The sequence below is a fragment of the Peromyscus maniculatus genome, chromosome 7 (genome assembly GCF_049852395.1).
Source record: "Peromyscus maniculatus bairdii isolate BWxNUB_F1_BW_parent chromosome 7, HU_Pman_BW_mat_3.1, whole genome shotgun sequence".
Taxonomy (NCBI): Eukaryota; Metazoa; Chordata; class Mammalia; order Rodentia; family Cricetidae; genus Peromyscus; species Peromyscus maniculatus.
Genome location: NC_134858.1, coordinates 105230754 through 105251635, shown reverse-complemented (window position 1 = coordinate 105251635; position 20882 = coordinate 105230754). Strand labels below are relative to the sequence as shown.

General features: G+C 37.8%; 1 protein-coding gene across 14 annotated transcripts in view; it reads left to right on the top strand.

The window, feature by feature from the left end:
• The window catches only part of Dock3 (dedicator of cytokinesis 3), a 351959-nt gene that overhangs the window by 4133 nt on the left and 326944 nt on the right, over positions 1-20882 (top strand). The window lies entirely within an intron of this gene.

Here is a 20882-nt window from a genome sequence, read left to right as displayed (position 1 = left end):
TACCCACAGCGAATAAAAATGTAATTAAATTCGTTCAATAGATAAACAGCAAAGGTGTGAATGTGTTTTGATGTCGTAGATGTGTATGTTGGTTAGTTTCTGTCACCTTGACAAAAACCTCTGGGAAGAGGGAATCACCATCAGACTGGCCTATAGTAAGGGATATTTTTCTTGACTAATGATTGATGTGGGAGGACCTAGCTTACTGTTGGTAGTACCACATTTGGTCAGGTGGTCCTGGGTTGTATAAGAAAACAGGCTGAGTAAGCCACAGGGATCAAGCCTGTAAGCAGCATTTCTCTGTAGTCTCTGCTACAGTTCCTGCCTTGGCTTCCTCTGATGAGGGACTGTAACCTGTAAACCAAATTAAACCCTTCCCTTCCTAAGTTGCTTTGGTCATGGTCTATTTATTATAGCAATAGAAAATGTAACTAAGAGAATGTGGAAACTTCCTCAAAAAGCCATCTTGTTTATTACACTGCTGTCTTTAGGTTAACAAACAAACAAACAAGCAAACAAACAAAACCGCATGTGTATGCTAGGCAGGCACTCTGCCACTGAGCTACATCCCAGCCCCATGGTAAACTTTCATAATTCAGAACATTGATTCTTATTGTTTGCTATTTTTCAATTCTTATACCATGAAAAATTTCCTTCATTACCCTCCAGAATATTTAACATATTTACCAATAGTTTTGCAATGCTATATTCATTTTTTTCCTGATTCCTAAGACCAGGGTATGTGTGTACAGTCTTTTATTTGTATTTAAATAAATCACTAAATTTCATGGAAATTTAACTTCTAAAGGTCTGTGGTAGAGCCTGGTGTGGTTTATATTTCCTTGATTTCAACAGACTGGAGGATTAGAAGTTTGAGGAGGGAGAGAGGGAGGTAGGGGAAGGAGGGAAGACAGAGAGAGAAAGGATGAAAAGGAAGGAAAGAAAAAAAGATCTGTAGTACAGAGGAGTTTGAAGTGGAGCAGGAACTGTATGGAAAAGAACCACTGTCCACAGTACTTGAGTAAATCCACTGGTCACTAGAACAGCCTGAAGACATGGCGGCTTTCGTTATTTTATGGCCCAGGAAGGAAGCCCAGTTTTTGAAGCCTCTGAAAGAGAACCAACACCTTTTTTTGAGGTTAAGATTCCTACCAGGGGAAGAGCTGTCACATCTCCAGAACTTTATTTTGTTCTGAAAAACAAGGATATAATCTACATTTATAATGATAGGTTTAGTATTACAGGGAATGTTGACATTTAAGGTTTGACTTGAGCATCATGATGGAGTAAATTGACAGCTCCAAGGTGCTAGGCTAATGAGTGCTGAATTGGAGTTTGAAGCCAAGATTTCAGAGTTCTAGGCCACAGATGTTCCTCTTTTACAAAAGCCTTATTTTATGTGTGTGTGTGTGTGTGTGTGTGTGTGTGTGTGTGTGTGTGTGTGTGTGTTTTATGTACTGTGTCTTGAGTGTTGACATGGGAGGTCCCATTGTGGTAGGAGACGACTTTGGGAGCTGGTTTCCTTCTTCCACCACGTGTTCCAGGGACACAGCTCAAGCTGTCAGGCCAGGGCAGCAGGACTGCTTGACCAGCTGAGTCATCTTGCCAGCTCCACAGATTCTTTCTTACACCCTTTGCCTTTGAGTGGAATTTGTCAGTACTGTATGTTCAGCTTGGAAGTTGAGACATAGTCTAGAACCTTCCTAATGCTGTGACCCCATACCATTCCGTATGTTGTGATGACCCCCATCCATAAAGTTATTTTTGTTGCTACTTCATAGTTGTAATTTTGCCACTGTTATGAATCATAATGTAAATATCTGTGTTTTCCAATGGGTTTAGAAGAACCCTGTGAAAGGGTTGTTTGACCCCTAACGGGGTTGAGACCCATATTTTGAGAACCACTGCTCTAGAGTCTTTTCATTTTTAATTAGGTAAATATATTTAAGGAATTTTTTTCCACCTTGGACATTATATAAGGCTACATAATATTATTGTTCCATTTCTGAATATAATTATTTATTTTGATAGTGGGTATAAATACAGGGTATGAATTCAGAAAGCAAGTTTTTAATAATGCCTTAAGGGCCTGGTGGTGGTGGTGGTGGTGGTGGTGGTGGTGGTGGTGGTGGTGGTGGTGGTGGTGGTTGTTGTTGTTGTTGTTGTTGTTGTTGTTGTTGTTGTTGTGGTGCACGCCTTTAATCCCAGCACTCGTGAGGCAGAGCCAGAGGGATCTCTGTGAGTTTGAGGCCAGCCTGGTCTACAGAGCGAGTTCCAGGACAAGCACCAAAACTACACAAAGAAACCCTGTCTCGAAAACAACAACAACAACAACAAAAATGCCTTAAGGACTGTATTAGGTATTATTATTGTTATTATTAATAAGACAGGATCTCACTCCTTAACTGGCCTGGAGCTCACTATATAGACCGGACTGACCATGTCCAGCATATTGTTCTTTTTTAGAAAGACATCTAGGACAGAGGAAAGAAATTGAATTTAGCAAACATTTACTGAGTGACTTTTTAAACCAAAAGGAGTTGTTTTGACCTCTGTTCTCTAAAGCAAAAAGGAAATAATCTGTAGGGAATTAGCAATTAAAAGTTTGTGTTTGTGTGTGGTGTATGTAATGTATGTGCATGTGTAAGTGGAGATTGACCCTGAGGTATCTCTCTCAATTGCTCTCTTCCTCATTTTGTGAGACAGGATCTCTGGATGAAGTTGGAACTCAAGGATTTAGCTAGATTGGCTGGCTAACTGACCAGAGAGTTTCCAGAGATCTCCCTGTCTCCATTCCCTACCCCAGCAGTGATGTTACAGATGTATCTGGCTTTTACATGGATGCTAAAGATCTGAACTCATCATATTCCCAGGCTGTGGAACAAACATTTCATTGATTGAGCCTTCCACCCACACCCCTTTATAGAGATGGGTATCTTGCTGTGTTGTCTGGGTTAGTCTCTAATTTCTGGGCTCTCACCTTAATATCTCCTGTAGCTGGGCAACATGTGTGCATGAGCTACCATAGTCAGCTTAACTTTTTAATAGATTTAATATAACAACATCCAGTAGACTTCAGATTTACAGATCATTTTATCATGCAGTATTAGAATATACTTTAGAAGTATTAGTAAATATGGCGTTGTTTTCAGGGTAACATTTAAAATTTTTATTTATGTGTACGTGTTTTTGTGTCTGCCAAGTGTGTTCCAGCATTGACAGAAGCCAGAAGAGTGCTTCTCTAGAGCTGAGTTCCAGGCAGTTGTGAGCTGCTGGATATGGGTGTGGAAATCTGAACTTGTGTCCTCTGGAATAGCACATGTGCTTAACCCCTGAGCCATCTCTCCATTTCAATGTGTAGCATTTTTAGACACATCCCAAAACATGACAGTCTGAAAAGAATGGTCATTGATGTTGGAAATACCTTATATTCATACTTGGTGCTGAATTTTAATTTTTAATAGCTTTTGAATCTTATTTTGAATTTTGTATCTTTATTTTTGATAATAGGAATGTGCCAATGCATTCAAGGCTATTGTCACTTTCTCTTCTATCAAATTCAGTGTATCTGGATTTATATTGAGGTCTTTGATCCACTTGGACTTGAGTTTTGTACAGGATGATAAATATGGATTTATTTGCATTCTTCTACATGCTGACATCCAGTTAGATCAGGGCCATTTGTTGAAGATGTTTTCTTTCTTCCATTGTATAATTTTGGCTTCTCTGTCACAAATCAGGTGTCCTTAGGTATGTGAATTTATATCTGGGTCTTTGATTAGATTCTGTTGATCAACCTGTGTGAATTTATGCCAGTACCATATGGCTTTTATTATTAGTAGTAGTATGGTATTATAATACGGTTTGAAATCAGGGATGGATACCTCTGGAAGTTCTTTTATTGTACAGGATTGTTTTAGCTATCCTGTTTTTTTCCATATGAATTTGTGTATTTTTTTCAAGTTCTATGAAGAATTGCATTGGGGTTTTGATGGAGATTGCATTGAATCTATAGATTGCTTTTAGTAGGACTAGCTCCATGAGCATGGGAGATCTTTCCATCTACTTATATCTTCTTCAGTTTCCTTCTTCAAAGACTTGAAGTTTTTGGATCTTTCACTTGTTTGGTTAGAATTATCATAAGATATTTTATATTAGTGGCTATTGTGAAGGGTGTTGTTTCCCTGATTTCTTTCTCCATTCATTTGTTGTTTGTATATAGAAGGGCTACTGATTTTTTTTTTGAGTTAATCTTGTTTCCAACCACTTCGCTAAAGGTGTTTATCAGCTGTAGGAGTTCCCTGGTAGAATTTTTGGTATCACTTATGTATACTATCATGTTGTCTGCAGTGATACTTTGACTTCTTCCTTTCCAGTATGCATCCACTTGATCTTCTTTAGTTGTCTAGCTAGAACTTCAAGTACTATATTGAATAGTTATGGAGAGAGTGGACAGCCTTGTCTTGTTCCTGCTTTGAGTTTCTTTCCATTCACTTCAATTTCCTTATTTTATAAAATCTAAAAAGTAGGGATTGTGCTACAGTTACCTCAGTGTTCTTGAAAGATAGAGCTCAGTGCCAGGCATATAGAGGGCTTCATACATGTGCTTGTGAATTAAATTGAATGCTTTTGTTAGTGTGACATTATGTTTGATTTTTGGTGACTTTTGAGATGCTATTCCATACTTAATGGTTCATATTGAACTTACAACCAACTAAACTCTAGAACTTACTTCATTCATTTGAACCAAAATCAAACTATGTATTCTGAGCTTATACATAATATCAAACAAAAGATGTTAAATTTTCTTTTTTTTTTCAAAACTGGGTTTCTCAGTGTAGCCATGGCTGTCCTCAAACTCACTGTGTAGACGAGGCTGGCCTTGAACTCAGAGATCTGCCTGCCTCTGCCTCCTGAGTACTGAAATTAAAGGCATGTGCCACCACTGCCTGGCCCTAAATGTTCTTTTAAAATGTTTTATTTTCATCATATTTAAATTGTCATACTTGGCTTATCAGTACAACCTCTCAAATATTTTTGAAGGTTACGTTTTTGATTTTACTCATCTTTCTTTGATCATTTATCTATACAATTAATCAGACTTTGTTATCCAAGTGGCTTGTCTTTTTGTTGATAGCTAATAAAAATATTAAAAAGACAATATTTAATTTTCAATAAACACTAGAGGGAGGTATTTAATATATAAAGTTGTATTTTTGCTGTCTTATATTTTGAATGCAAATTATCTGGATGAACATTTCATGACAGTGCCAGCTACACAACCTTTGTGAATCTGATAGTGCTTGAGATTATGGCAGGTTCCAGATTATGATCTGTGACCAAGGTGTTTTATCGAGGAAGAAAGATGTGGTTGAGAGGAGTGTGTGAACCTACTTTAGTTATGGATCATGTCAAATAAATGTTAGTATTGAAAAGAGGTTAGTCCCATTTTCATCTTCATACATAGGAGGAAATGTAGTGCTAAAATGTTCTTGACTTTTATTTCTGATTTTCTTTCTAAATTTCACATTGCTGTAGTTTGGACTTGGAATGTTCCTGTTCCCAAAGCCCATATGTTAAAGCTGACCCCTAGCTTGGGCTGTTGGGAAATGGTGGATGCAAGGCTGTAGTCAAAAGATTTCCTGTGTCCCGCCCGTCCTCCCCGCAGTCAGGACAAAAAAAGTCTCTCACCTGCAGTCCCTCAGTTGCTTATAAAATAATCCCTCAGAAGAATAATATTAATTATAAACTGTATGGCCTATGGCTAAGAATTCTTGCTAGCTAGCTCTTTCATCTTCAATTAACCCATTTCTATTAATCTATGTATTGCCATGTGGCCATGGTGTTACTGGTCTGCTGGCATGTTGCTCCTTGGGTGGCAGGCTGGCATCTCCTCTCCTCTGCCTTTCTTCATTCTGCCTCTCTCTTGGATATCCTGCTTGGTTATAACCTGACTCACCGTAGGCCAGAGCATCTTCTTTATAAACCAGTCATAGCAATACATATTCACAGAGTACAGAAAGACATCCTACAGCACAAGGCTTTCTGAGTAGTCCTCTGGTTAATGGGGATGTATCCTTGGGAAGACTAGTGAGGACATAGCTGCTGCTTCCTTTTCATTATTTGTTTCTTGGCTTTGAGGTAAATTTGCTGTGCTATGTGCTCCTCCTTCCTGAGAGTCCTAGTTCATCTGCCCAGTCATGGACTAAAGTTCCAAAATTGTGAGCTAAAGTAAACCTTTTCTGTGTAGAGGTTAGTTTATCTCAGATTTTTGTTGACTATGATATACTTAAGTTCTTGATATACCCCTATGCAGAAACATCATCATTTTCCACTTTTTTGCTTTATTTGGGTTATATTACTAGCAAGATTCTATGACTGTGTTTTTCTGCTTAGGGAATGCCAGTTCAAAAAGCTAAAATGTCGTCTTTTTGATGCCTTTCCACAGCTCTGCCTGATGTAAAGGAGTGCTGCTTCTGATCTGTCCCTTTCTCCTTTGTAATATGCTTAATTGCATTTCTTTGCCCCAGAAGACTTTTGGACAAGAAACTGTCTTCATGTTTGTATCATCAGGATCTAATACATACTCCATTGAGAGTCTGAGCTAGTAAAGAGTTTATTTTTTGTTAATCTTGAGGCTGTTTTAAAAGGCAGGCTGTGAATATAATGCATGGTTGTTAGGCATGTGGCATGAATATATATTTGTGCTTGACTGTTTTCTATCATGAGCCTGTTAGGGATTTACAGCTTATGGCTGAGTTCAAATGACTGGTTTTGGGTGGGAGCCTAAGGATTCCAGTAGCAATTCATCTCACCTTGAATTGCAGTTATCACAACAGTGTGATTCAGAAATCCTACATCAGGTAATTGCAATATAATTTGACTTTCCCCCATTACCTTTTGTTCAGCATCTTTAGGAAATTCTGTGTTTTGGATGAGTGGATTTTCCACTTTTAAAAGCAACAGAAAGATTTTTGTCTACTTTGGTTGAAGTTTCTCCAAAATGTAATGTATTGCATTCTTCTCTATAATGTGAATTCAATATGTTGAATTAATTTGATGTTTATTTATCTGTATTCATTTTGTGATTATAATGTACACATTCATTATGGAAATATCAGAAGATATGGAAACATACACACAAACTTTTTTTTACACGGATATAGCTCTTGCTAACATATTGACATATCTTTAGTCTTTATTCTGTATATACGTATAAATAGGCATTTAAAATAACTTTAGAACCATATTGTTTCACACACACACACACACACACACACACACACACACACACACACACACACAATTGAAGTCAAAGGACAGCTGTGGAGTTAGTGAGTTAGTCTCCCCTCCCATCACAATCTCCCTTAATCAGTCTCTCCTTTGAGAAGGGATTTGCTGAACCTGAAATTTATCAGTTCAGGTAGTCTGACTAGCTAGTGAGTTTTAGAGTTCTGCCTATTTCTGTCTCCTGTCCCCCAAAGCTGGGATTGCACATACCTCCACGCCCAGCTTTTTACATGTACTCAGGTCCTTGTGCTTGAATGGCGGGCACTTTACCAACATAGTAATTTCCCTAGCCTTTAGTTTTCTTCTTGACTTATTTAATTAGCCATTCCTCATTTAATATTGTCATTTAATCTCCATGAGTTTGTGAATTTCTATTTCTCTTGCTGTTATTCTAATTTCATTCCATTGTGGTCAGATAAATTACAAGAAAATTTTTTGATTATTTTTTCATTTGTTAAGATTTGCTTTGTGTCATTATAATCTATTTTAGAGAAAGTTCTATGGGATGATAGAAAGCTTATGAGATGAATGTGTATTCTGCAGTGTTTTGATGGAATGTTTTGTAAAGATGTCTGTTAGGTCTCTTTGACCTACAATATCACGTAACTCAGATATTTATTTTTATGAGGCTGACCTGTCTATTTGTTAGAATGACTTATTAACATCACCCATTATTAGTGTGTTGGGATTAATCTGTGACTTGACATCTAGTAGTGCTTGTTTTTATGAAATTGGGTGCATCAGTATTCAGTGTGTATATGTTTAAAATTGTAATGTCCTCTTGATTGATCATTCTCTGAATCAGTATAAAGGGATCTCTGAAAAATCCCTAATTTTCTAATTTTTTCTTGAAAAAAATGTAATTTTAATTTGAAATTATTTTAAGTTTAAATAAAATAATTTTAATTTGAAGTCCATTTTGTCAGATTATTAGAATTGCTATACATGCTTACTTTGTAGTACTATTAGTTTAGAATATTTTTTATTTATTCTTTTACCTCAAGATTGTATTTGGCTTTGCCAGTGAGATATCTCTTGTAAACAACACTTAGATGGATCTCAGTTTTTTTGTTTATATATTTGTGTTTCCTGTGTAGATCAGGCTGGTCTTGAATTCAAGAGACCTATGCCCCTTTCCCTCCCAAATGCTGGGATTAAAGGTGTGTGCCACCATGCCCAGTGGAACCTGTTTTTTAAACCCATTCTGTTAGTCAGTGCCTTTTGATGAAAGAATTAAGAACATTAATTTCAGGGTTTTTATTGGAAGGTGAAATTCATCCCTGTCCTTTTGTTGTTTTAGTATTGTTTACTGCTTCCTTGTCTTTATTGACTTATTTATGATTCCAGTGCATCCCTCCACTCCTGTAGGCTCGTGGATGTGTTTATCTTTCTCTTTTGTGTCTGTGATTCCTTCAGCTATCTTCTGTAGTGCTAGCTTAGTTGTCATGAATTTCTTTAGTTTGTAATTATTATGGAAAAGTTTTGCTTTTCTCTTTCAGTGATAAAGAATAGCTTCACTGGATGTGGTAATCTGGGTTGACAGTTCTTCAGTCTTTCAGAGGTTGAAATGTGTCATCCTATGCCCTCTTGGCTTTTAGGTTTCTGTTGAGGAATGTGCTATTACTTTGATGGTTCACTTTTATATCTGAATTTTGTGCTTTTCTTTTGCAGTTTTCATTCAATAAACCTTATTTGTTTTGTATATTTTGTTTTGATGGTTAATATTGTCATTTTTACAGTATCCAGAATTACCTTGGAGACAAGATTCTGCGCTATCTGTGAGGGAGTTTCTAGACTGGGTTGACTTGAGGTGGGAAGACACATCTTTATTTTTGTGTAGTGCCATTTCATGGGCTGGGTTCTTAGACCAAATAAAAAGAGGAAAGTGAGGTGAGCAATGGCTTTGATGTATCTCTGCTTCCTGACTGCAGATGCAATGTGCCAGCTACCTCATGATCATGACTTCCCTGAATGATGGATTGTGCTCTCAAACTAAACTAGAGTAGCTCTTCCTTAAGTTAGTGTTGTAGTTTTATTTCTGTTGTTATCCAAAAATGCTCTCACAAAAAGCAACTTAAGATAGAAAGGGTTTATTTTATCTTACAAGTTTGGATTACAGTCCATCATTTTAGAGAAGTCAAAGTGGCAGAAATTCACATCATAGCTCTAGTCGAGAACAGAGAGAAATGACTGCATGCATGCTGCCTGCTTGCTTATGCTTAGCTCAGTTTCTCCACTTTTTTACACTGTTCAGGACCTCCTACCTAGGGAATGATGCCATCCATAGTGAGCTGGATTTTACCACATTAAATTAATTAAGACAATCCACTACAGACATACCTACAGTCAATCCAATTTTGACAGCCTCTCAGTGAGAATTTCTTACCAGGTGATTCTACATTGTGTCAGGTTGACAAAGTTAGCCATAGTTTGTGAGGTATTTTGTCACAGCAATTAGAAAATTGTTTTAGCAGCAATATAGCATGGGGAAATTATTTTCTAGTCTTATTTGGTGTTCTAAATGCCTCATAGGTCTGGATGTCTTGTCTCTTTTCCTAAGTTTGGAAAGTTTTCTGCAAATGATTTTATTCAATATGTTTCTGTGCATTCTCCTTCAATGGCTACGAAACATTTGACCTTTTAATAGTGTCCCATCAATCTCATACATTTGGTTCATACTTTGTTATTAATTTTAATATTTGCTTATGTTTGAATGTTCTAATTCTTCTTACTTCAAGCCCTGATACTTGGTACTGTTTCCTACTTGATTCATTCTCTTGGAAGGCTTTCACTGAGTTTTTTGTCTTTTTGAACTTTTAAAATATATCAATAAGAGTTTTCTAGTATTTCTATCTCTTTATTGAAATCCACTCTCATGTCTTGTATTTGTATAGAAGCTTTTTGGCTTCTGTAATTATTAGTAAATTATAAGTATTTTACTCTTTTTTTGGTTTCTCAAGGCAGGGTTTCTTTGTGTAGCTTTGGAGTCTGTCCTAGAACTTGCTCTGAAGACCAGGCTGGCCTTGAACTCACAGAGATCCACCTGCCTCTGCCTCCCAAGTGCTGGGATTAAAGGCATGTGCCACCACCACCTGGCAAGTATTTTACATTTTATTTATTTACTTTTATATTCATATGTTTGTGGGCATGCATTTGCCATTGTGTGCATGTGGAAGTCAGAAGACTACTTAAAGGAGTTGGTTCTCCCTTTACACCATGAGCATTCCAGGGATCAAACTCAGATCGTCAGCCTTGGTGGAAGCACCTGTTCCTACTGAGTTGTCTGATTTCATCTAGAAATTAAAAAAAAAAAAAGCTTTGTTTTATTTTTAAACTGTGTGTGTGTGTGTGTGTGTGTCTGCGCGCATGCACACGTGTGTAATGCTCACAAATGCCAGAAGCATTGGATCCTACTGGAGCTAGAGTCATTGTGAACTGCCTGAAGTGGGGTGCTGGGAACCAAACTTGGGTCCACTGTAAGAATGGTATATGCTCTTAACTACTGAATCATCTCTCTAGTCCCCAATTCCAGGACTTTTTTTTTTTTTTTTTTAATATTCTTCATGATTTCTTCAGTGACCTACTGGCCATTCAAGAGTATATTGTTTAATCTCCAAATATTTGTTTACTTTCTGTAATTTCTCTTATTATTGGTTTCTAGTTTTCTTCAATTATCTGAGTAAACATAAATTATTTTGAACATTTCTATTTGTTAAGAAGTACTTCAGCCTGGGCTACCAAGTGAGTTCCAGGAAAGGCGCAAAGCTACACAAGAGAAACCCTGTCTCGAAAAACCAAAAAAAAAAAAAAAAAAAAGAAGTACTTTAAAGGAGTGCAGAGTGGTTCCATGGTTAAGATCACTTGTTCTTACAGAGGACTTGGGTTTGGTTCCCAGCACCCACATGGTGGTTCATAAGCATCTACAACTCCAGTTCCAGGGGATCTGTTGCCTTTTTCTGGTCTCTGGGCACTGCATATATGTAGTTTACATATAAACATATAGGCAAAACACTCAATACATAAAATAAATATAAATTTATTTATTTATTTATTTATTTATTTATTTATTTATTTATTTATTTATTAGCCAAGTGGTGCATGCCTGGTAAGATTAATCCAGCACTCCAAAGGGAGAGGCAGGCAGATCTCTGTGAGTTAAAGGCCAGCTTTATGGGCTAGAATAAAGTCTTCTGTTTTAAAGAAGATACCACAGGCTTCTAAGATGTGTATTCTGTACACAGTGGGTGTTTTTTTTTTTTAATTGCTGTGAAGAGACACCATCACCAAGACAACTCTTATAAAGGAAAGCATTTAATTGGTGGCCTGCATACAGTTTCAGAGTGTTGTCATTGATCATCTTGGCAGGAAGCAGACAGGCATTGCACTAAAGGAGTAATCTGAAAGCTTTACACCATGATCTGCCAGGCAGCAGGCAAAGAGAGAGGACACAGGAATTCTCTCTCTCAAACACACACACACACACACACACGCACACGCACACGCACACGCACACGCACACACACTGGGTCTAGTATGGGCTTTTGAAACCACAAAGCTCACTCCTGGTGACACACCTCTAACAAGGACACACCTCTAGTACTTCCTAAACAGTTCAGTCAACTAGGGACCAGCATTCGAGCACAGAAGCCTGTGGGGGTCATTCCCATTCCAACTACCATGTCAGTGAAGCATGTTTCTTGATAACAGATAGTTGGATCTTGTTTTTAGTTCAGTCACTCAATCTGCATCAATAAATTGAGGCCATTTACATTTGGGGGTTATTATTGAGAGATGCTGACTAATTTTTTATAGTTTTGTTGGCTTGTTTTTGGTTGTTTTCTTTCTCCCCTTAGTAGTGTTAGGAGTTTGCTGGTTGACTGTGTTGGACATAATGGATTCCTTCCTCTTTGTTCATCTCTCATCAGATTTATTCTTTTCCTCATGCTTGTGATTGAGACTGTTCTTACTTCTCTGTGCATAGTTTTTCTTTAAGAATCTTGCAGTGTTGACTTGTTATTCATGAACTGCTTTAGTGCTGGTTGTTAGATGTACTTTATTTCTCTGTAGCATGAATCCTAATTGGTCTTAATAAAAACCCAGAGCCAGATATTGGTGTAAATGCTGAAAGATCAGAGAGACAAAGGAACAAACTATGGCCACCTCTTACCTCTCCAACTCCTTAGCCGAAAGGACTGAGCTCCTTTTTCCTCTTGTTTATGCCATGTTTGGTTGATATCACTGGGAGGCCTGCACTTTTTCTGAAGAGAAACAGGAACAGTGCATATGGGGGAGACTGGGAAGAAGGGAGGAAGGGGAGGTTGCATTTGGGGTGTATTGTATGAGAGATGAGTAAAGAAAAAAAACCCAAAAAATAAAATAAAAATAAGATAAAATTAAAAAGAAAGAAAGAAAAAGCCCTGATATGACATTATGAGACAAGGAACCCCCAAAGATGCAGTTAAATTCACTTTCTGTTGACCATCTCCTGCTGGGCATGTAGCCCACCCCAAGAATGGTTTGTTTTTCCGGTAAGACTCCCTTGGAGAATTTGCAAATGATTATCAATTGGTAATAGCTTCTGAATTAGGGATGGGGGCATGTGTCCACATTTTTCGACTCTAGGACCCCATCTGGTGCAGACCTGTGCAGGCCCTGTGCATGCTGGCTCACAGAGCCATGTGGATTCATATGTGCGTGGGTCTTATTGATTTAGAGGGCTTGTTTCCTTGGTGTCCTCCATCTCCTTTGACTCTTACACTCTTTTCCTTGAACCCTGGTAGATTGCTATGAGTTTGAGGCCAGAGTGCCTGGTTTACATAGTGAAAGCCAGGGCTACATGGTGAGACCCTGTCTCACACACACACAACAATAATAATTTTTTTGTTTGTTTGAGACAGGACATCACTCTGTAGCCTATGATAGTCTTAACTCCTAGTGTTTCATCTTCCTCATGCTGGAATTACAGGTATGAACCTGTAATGATTATTTTGGATCAGTAAGGCAGTTTGTAGGTCTCAGTTTCTTTTGGTTTTCTTTTTTGATACGGTTTTGCTCTGTTCCCCAGACTAGCTTGAACTCAACTATCTTTCTGCCTCTGTTATCAGACTTAGGGTCACAGTTTGCCCCAACAAGCCAGGTTCAGCCTCCTGTTTTCAGTATACCAATTAGAATAGCCCAATTAATGATGAAAAGAAAAAAAAAAAAGAAGAAGAAGAGGGACAAAAACTACAGTGACCCATCATGTGAGCCCTGACATGAAGTGTAGGTATTAGGAGAGGGTCAGGGCTTTAGGCTGTCTGAGTAAAGTCCTGTCAAGGAGTGGTCCCACCCACCATTGACCCATCAGTTTCTCTTTAGTAAGGTGATGTGACAAGTTGTAAATCTCTTTCAGGGTCTTGGCTTCACAAGTGCTGGGATTAAAGGAAAGTGTTACTATGCCCAGTGTGACTTCATTTCATTTCTGATAACTCCCTGGCTTGTCTCTGAAAGTGTGAACTACTTGGTAGTTTGTTCTCTTCTGTCTCATGTGGATAGAACAAAGTTTGTCAAGGTTGGTGTGATTTGATCCCACATTGGAGGAAATAAGTGACAGATGTTAAGGAGTTAGTGCTAGTGAACCCTTTACAGACAATTAAAAGCAAGTGTAGAAGAAAGGGTTCTTATGTCAGGCAAACCTTAAGTCCATTCTGTTTGTCCTGTGGATAAAGAGTGCAGTGGTATCTCAAAAATAGTGTTCAGTTTCCTTGTCAGAAGCAGTACTTCTGCAGCATGTTAACAGTCTAAAGCTTTACAAAACACAACTATCAAGATCAAGTACTTTTTCAGAATTAGCATTCAGTAGTTATAAAGCTTTATGATAACACAACCAACAAGAATAAACCTGATTTATAGATTTATCTATGTTCAATATCTTTTTTTTTTTGGTTTTTAGAGACAGGGTTTTTCTGTGTAGCTTTGCGCCTTTCCTAGAACTCACTTGGTAGCCCAGGCTGGCCTCAAACTCACAGAGATCCGCCTGGCTCTGCCTCCCGAGTGCTGGGATTAAAGGCGTGTGCCACCAACGCCCGGCTTATGTTCAATATCTTTTAATTATCAAAAGGCATTGCTTGGAGTTTCCAGTCTTAAGGCCTGTCTAATTGCCTTTGCTGAGGAGAATAGTCATGGTAAAATTAGGAATGCACAGACATAAATCCTGGGGGAGATCAGAAATTACCATCTCTGTAAAGTGTTTCCTTAAGTTTTATATCACAGAAGGGGTATGTAATACACATGTGAAATAGCCAGTGACACACTCAGATGTCAGACTTGATGGTGCCTTCTCTCTTTTTGTGTCCTGAGGATGGATGTCAACAACAGATAGTCTTTCTTAAGAGGCCCTTTTCTGATGGTAACATTGGCAAGGGTCCTGCCAAGGCTCTGTTTTGCAGTGCCCTGGCTATCATTGTGGAGGCTTCTAATAGGTGGTCCCGCAAGTGTGTTCTTTGACATAGTGCTCACAGATTTAGTTGTAATCAGAAATTTTCCTGTGTCATGCCAGTCCCACAGCTGCTCAGACAAGTAAACACACAGAGGTTTATATTAATTACAAACTGTATGGCCTAATGGCTTAGTCTTCTTGCTAGCTAGCTCTTGTATTGTAAATTAACCCATTTCTATCAATCTATGTTTTGCCACGTGTTCAGTGGCTTACCGGTCTGCTGGCATGTTTTTCTTTGGGCATCTGGCATGCATCTCCCTCTCCTCTCCCTTCTTCCTATCTGTCTGCTTGTATATTACCTTCCTGCGTCTAAGCTGCCTTGCCAAAGGCCAATACAACTTTATCAACCAATCAGAGCAACACATATTCACAGCATATAGAAAGATATCCCATAGCACTTTCCCTTTTCTGTCTAATCAAAAAGAAAGGTTTTATCTTTAATATAGTAAAATTACTTAGAATAGTTATGAAGCAGGAATTACAATTATACTATCTAGTCTATTTGTATTTGGGAAAATTAAAGAAAATATTCTATCATCTCTATGAGTCTAAAGTTTCATATCTAATGTATCTTTTATTATAACCAAGGAAAATTATAACTACCTAGTCTTCAACTACATCAAAGACCCCAGAAGGATATAATTTTACCTAAGTAAGCAGGAAGTACATTGTAAGCAACTTCCAGAAATCTAGAATGACAGAGACAGCTGGCTACTGAACAGTCATCCATAGTTCCTCTGTAACATCGGGACATCCATCTTCAGCCAATAGGCCTAGAGATTTAGTCACTTCTCCCTGTGTCCTATAGAATATCTGGAAGTCTTTGCTGCAAAGCTGGAACCTGAAGCACCATTTCATCTTGTTTTGGCATATTCAGTGGTCATTTTTCCATGGGCCCGTCATGTCCAGTCAATACAACATTTTGTCAAGCAGTCCATGCAAGAACAGTTTCTTGCCAAAATGGCCAACTGTTGCCATAAGGAAAGCAAATGCCATATGGAGTTTCTTCAATGCCCATCATTTTCTTTTTTGAAGTAAATGGGTGCTGCCAGGAGCAGACCTCTCTCACTGTCTAGAAAAGTCTAAGTTTTTAAAACATTTTAAATGCCATATTCTGTAGGTCTTTGAAGAATTTGAAGATCTCCTACCTAATTGAAATATATGTGTGTATATCTAGAAAACAAACATGACTATAAGTGTGATTATCATAGATGACTAATTATTAATTGTATTTCTTAATTATACATTAAAATGTCAAATGAGCGGTACAAACATAATACCTTAAACAAGAGTAAAAATATACATACAATATAACAAAATAAACTTTAAATTTGTAATAAAAAAAAAGAAATAGCCGGTGACAACACCATTGAGTTCAAGAGGGACATCAACACTGACTGTTGGGGGTAAGGAATTTATTAGAAAAGTTATTAATGCTATGGTCAAACAGGTAGGTAACAGTTTGGCAGGGGCTTTGAGGAAAATTTAGGTCCCAACAATAGAGAGAGGCGGCATGGCAGCAGCTCTGAAGAAAGGAAATCGGGCAGTGTGGCAGAAGTGGGAGTCTCTTCTTACACCTTTCTGAGGATGGGGGTTATTTCATTGCACAAGCCTGTAGCCATGCTCCCTGATTCTCGGGCAAGAGGTAGGAAAGGGGGATGAGGAGCAGGACTTGTGGCCACTGATACTCACTTTGATGTAAACTTACGTCCCCAGGTGAGATACCCTGGTACCTGGAAATCTGTTAGCTAGAAATTCACAGTGTCTTAGTAAGGTGCCTGTTGATATCTGTGAGAGGGGAAGGGCTACTGCATGTATGTGTGTATTGTGTATTACATACTGAGCATTACATTCTTATACATAGAAAAATTACGAAGTTTATTACTCTTACAAAAATTTATGAAACAATGTTAGTTATTACAGGCAGGTTGTGTACATGTATGTACAACAAGATTTTATTATTTTGCCAGGGCCAATATATATATATATGTAGGTACACACATATACATATACATACACATGGGTTTCAGATAGCATCATTGTTCAGATGACAGATTCCACCCCCCCAGATGCCTTTGTCTGTAAGACATTAAGAAGTCAACATTATACCATATGTAATGAAACTTTAAAAAAGTTAAAAAATTATTTTATGTATATGGATGTTTTGCCTGCATGTATGTCCATGCACCACATGCATGCAGTGCCCTTGAAGACCAGAAGAGGGTGGAAATGGAGTTACAGATGGTTGTGAGACACCATGTGGGTGCTGAGACTCATACTTGGGTCTTTTAGAAGAGCAGTCAGTACTCTTAACCACTGAGCCATCTCTCCAGCCCCCATAATGAAACCTTTTTACATTAAATAGATAGGATCTCCAAAGGTTCATCATTATCCATTTTAAGCAGGTTCCAGTTGGTTAGTATATAAGGGAACTAAAGAAAAATATTAGCAAGTCCAGTGCAGCATGAAAAGATCCCATCATTTGTATCAGTTATTCTTTTTTTTTTTTTTTTCCTGAGACAGTTTTTCCATGTAGTTTTGGTGCCTGTCCTGGATCTCGCTCTGTAGACCAGGCTGGCCAACTCACAGAGATTCACCTGCCTCTAACTCCCGAGTGCTGGGATTAAAGGTGTGTGCCACCGCTGCCCGGCCATTTATTCTTTTAAAGGAGCTGAGTTAGGTAAAATTGCATGGATGGAGAAATTTCCTTGTTAGCTTTCCATAATTCATAGTCTCCATGAGTTCTCCCTTGTTCTCATCTAGGGTACTGGCAAAGGACTGCCTTGCATATCTGTGTGCCCAGGTGAGGTTCACTCAAGCTCTTTAGCCTGACCCAGGGCCAAGGAAAAGCAGGGCTATGCTCTGGCCTGCTGTACCCCTTGCTCAGACTGGCTCTGGTTGCAGCTGCTGATATTGTCAGCCATAGAAGGCCCTGGGCTGAGCAATAGCAGTTATTTTGAGTGCATTAACTTTATATGTCTTTGATTTTGTAAACTTTTAAAATAATATATAAAATTCAAATATGTAGCTAATATGCTTCTGAAAGTCATATAGATGCACAGGGTATCATTTTTTTTTAAATTTATTTAACTTTATTTTATGTGCATTGGTGTGAAGGTGTCAGATCCCCTAGAACTGGAGTTACAGACAGTTGTGAGTGGGCATGTGGGTGCTGGGAATTGAACCCGGGTCCTCTGGAAGAGCAGACAATGCTCTTAACCACTGAGCCATCTCTCTAGCCCCCCACAGGGTATCATTTTAAGATAGTTGCTTATAAGCAGTTCTTTAAGGACTTTAACAAAAAGAGATACTTAAATGGATTCAGCTTTGCTAAGGTAATTTTGTAAGTAGCCCAAGTCTGAAGCATAAAAAACAAACAAAAAACCCCCAACAAAATCTTGTCTTTTAAGTTAAACATAAACTGTTATTAGCAGAACAGTATTCATACTTAAGTTTTAAAATGTCATAAGATGGCATGTAACTATTTAGGTGCACAGACTGCCTTATATTTTTCTCAGGTTTCTAACAGACAGTTTTAAAATAACCATCTGTATTTTCCGAGCCAAGAAACTGAACAGTCAACTTTCTCAACATCCTTAGGATTCTCAACTGTTGATAACATGGTTAGTGGATGACTAGAAAAGAAAACTGAATTTTTAAATGTACTTTGGGCATCTGTTACTTACATTTTGAATCTTGAAAGCTTTAGTTACATCTAATTTTTAAACTAATGATTACTTTTAAGACTTTTACAAATATCAAAATGTTAAAAAAAGTTACTATGGTTTTTTCCTGTAACAATAACCAGATGAAGTTTGTAATTGAGTGATATTTTTTAAGTAGTTTGACAAAATGAAAACTTGCAAATTGGTTGAATTGTCACCTTATAATTTCTACTGAAATCTCCTAAATCATAACTACACTGAGATGATAATTCAAGATACACAAGTACAGCAACATTTCCAAACCAAATAACAGGTCAAAATACTAAAATGTTGTTGAGTCTTAGGGTAGAGTGATTGAAAAGTTGATAGTGTGAACTATAGAGACAGTCTTACAGAAATCGGATTTTGTAAGAAAGCTTTTGCTTTGCTCTTCCTATAAGATACTTCTTACCTAGCTGTATAAACTTGAACTGGAGAGTGCATTCAATTCTAGTCATTTGGACATTTATATAAAATAGATTAGGCAAAAAAGGAAGGAGGTGTTCAGCTGTTTCTGAGAAGTATCCTTGGTTCGGTTTAAATGGATAACAGATGAATTTAAGTTAAAACTGTAGACTTTAAAATTAAAGGACACAGGTTAATGAAGATAAGTAAATGTTAATTTTAGAAGTGTTTTATTATTAAACAATATTAATTTGTTTTTAGAAAGAGTTTACATATAGCTCATCTAACTCTGTAAGCACAGAATCATAACAGAAGGGAGAAGACACAGCATTGCAATTTTAAATATGTAAAATAGCAGTCTATTGCAATACCATTTTTCAATAGGTTTTATATACCAAGAAAATGTAACTATTTGAACAAAGGGAAAAATAGAGGAATTGCTCAGGCAAAGATGGGGAGGGCTGCTGCTCTAATGCCTGTATCACAAGAATGGTATTCTTTTATCAGAAAGCAAAGAGGAAAAAACAAGCTCTCAAATTGATGTTGAAACTGTTAAATGATGCTGATAGCAGTAAATATGCATATATAAAACCAATAGGTGAACACAATCTCCAGTAGCATTTTTCTTCATATTGTATCTGTCCGAGATACATAGTATAATATATCTATATCATAAGACTATTCTGTCTACAAATGTAAATATTGAGTTTAATAGTCCAACAATCAGAGACCTTAAGTTCAGTATCTTTGTGTGTGTGTGTGTGTGTGTGTGTGTGTGTACTACACTGGTTTTCTCTTTTCCCCCAACAGCAATCTGTTTAGCTTGTCGGCTCCGTTTCCCTTTTCTCTTGGACTCAAACCAAGAATCATACCTCTAGGCCATCAAGCCAGTTTGTTTCCCCTTTCTCAAACTCCAACATGGTCCTTGAGTTTTCTTCTGAGTCTGTTTTCAAATTTTCCCACCAACAAGAATAAGAACCACCCATCATTGTCTTCTATTTTCTGGAAGAAAAATTTGGCTGGGCCAGGCTTTAGCCTTTCTCTTTTCCCAGCATGAGATTCCTGGAGAATTCCAGTTTCTTGAGGTCTATTGTTTGAGTAGTCTCATAGAGTGAGGGACACAGGTGTGTCTCTTTAGAATATCTTCATCTATGTCTGGCTCATCACACCTCTACCTTCTGAGTGCTGAAATTATAAGTTGTGTCACATATCTAGTTCTGTGTAGTTAGTCAGACAGTGGTGCTTTGTTTTGTTCCTTTGGTGGCAGTTTTATGTTTTCCTGATTATTTGTGATCATTTTGGCTTTGGCCTGAAATTGAAGAAATAAGTATTTCTTCTTTAGTCTTTAATGTTTGCTGTGTCCTGGCAAACACTATCAGTCTCTCTGTCTTAAGAGTTTGGGTGGGTCATTTGGCAGGTTATGTAGGTGGCCTTGATGGTGGAGTTCTTGGATGACCTGGTCTTGTGCTTTGGTTAACATGTGGGTGGTGGATTCTTTTCTTAGGGGTTGGTCTGATGCCTTAGTTCTCAGTTGTGGCTTAGAACCTGAAACTGGTCTTCAGCCATATTTCTTGGAGGCTGGTTTAGCGTTGGGATCATCCCTTAGGTCTTTGGAGGCTAGCCTAGCATAAAAAGGGTCATGAGGGCTGGTATGGAAGTTGGGCCAATTTGTAGTCTATAATAGTGTTCAGCAGCTAACCTGTCATAGCAGATCTTGAGTTTTATCCATAGATTCTGTTCTGTTACTGGGCCTGAATTCTTGGTCTGCAACTTGGCCAGTCTGTTAACCAGGATTACTAACACGTTTGCTCAGAAAGGGTATTATGAACCTAGGTCATGCTAAGGGACAGGAAGAGTTTCTGTACATGAAATGTTTTTATATAGGAGCACATGCCACCACTCAGGAATAATTTTGCCACAATGTATGTAACTTTCTGACTTAATGATATTACCTTTTACAATATTGACTGTTACACATTAAAACAGGAATTGTTGAATAATGGAGA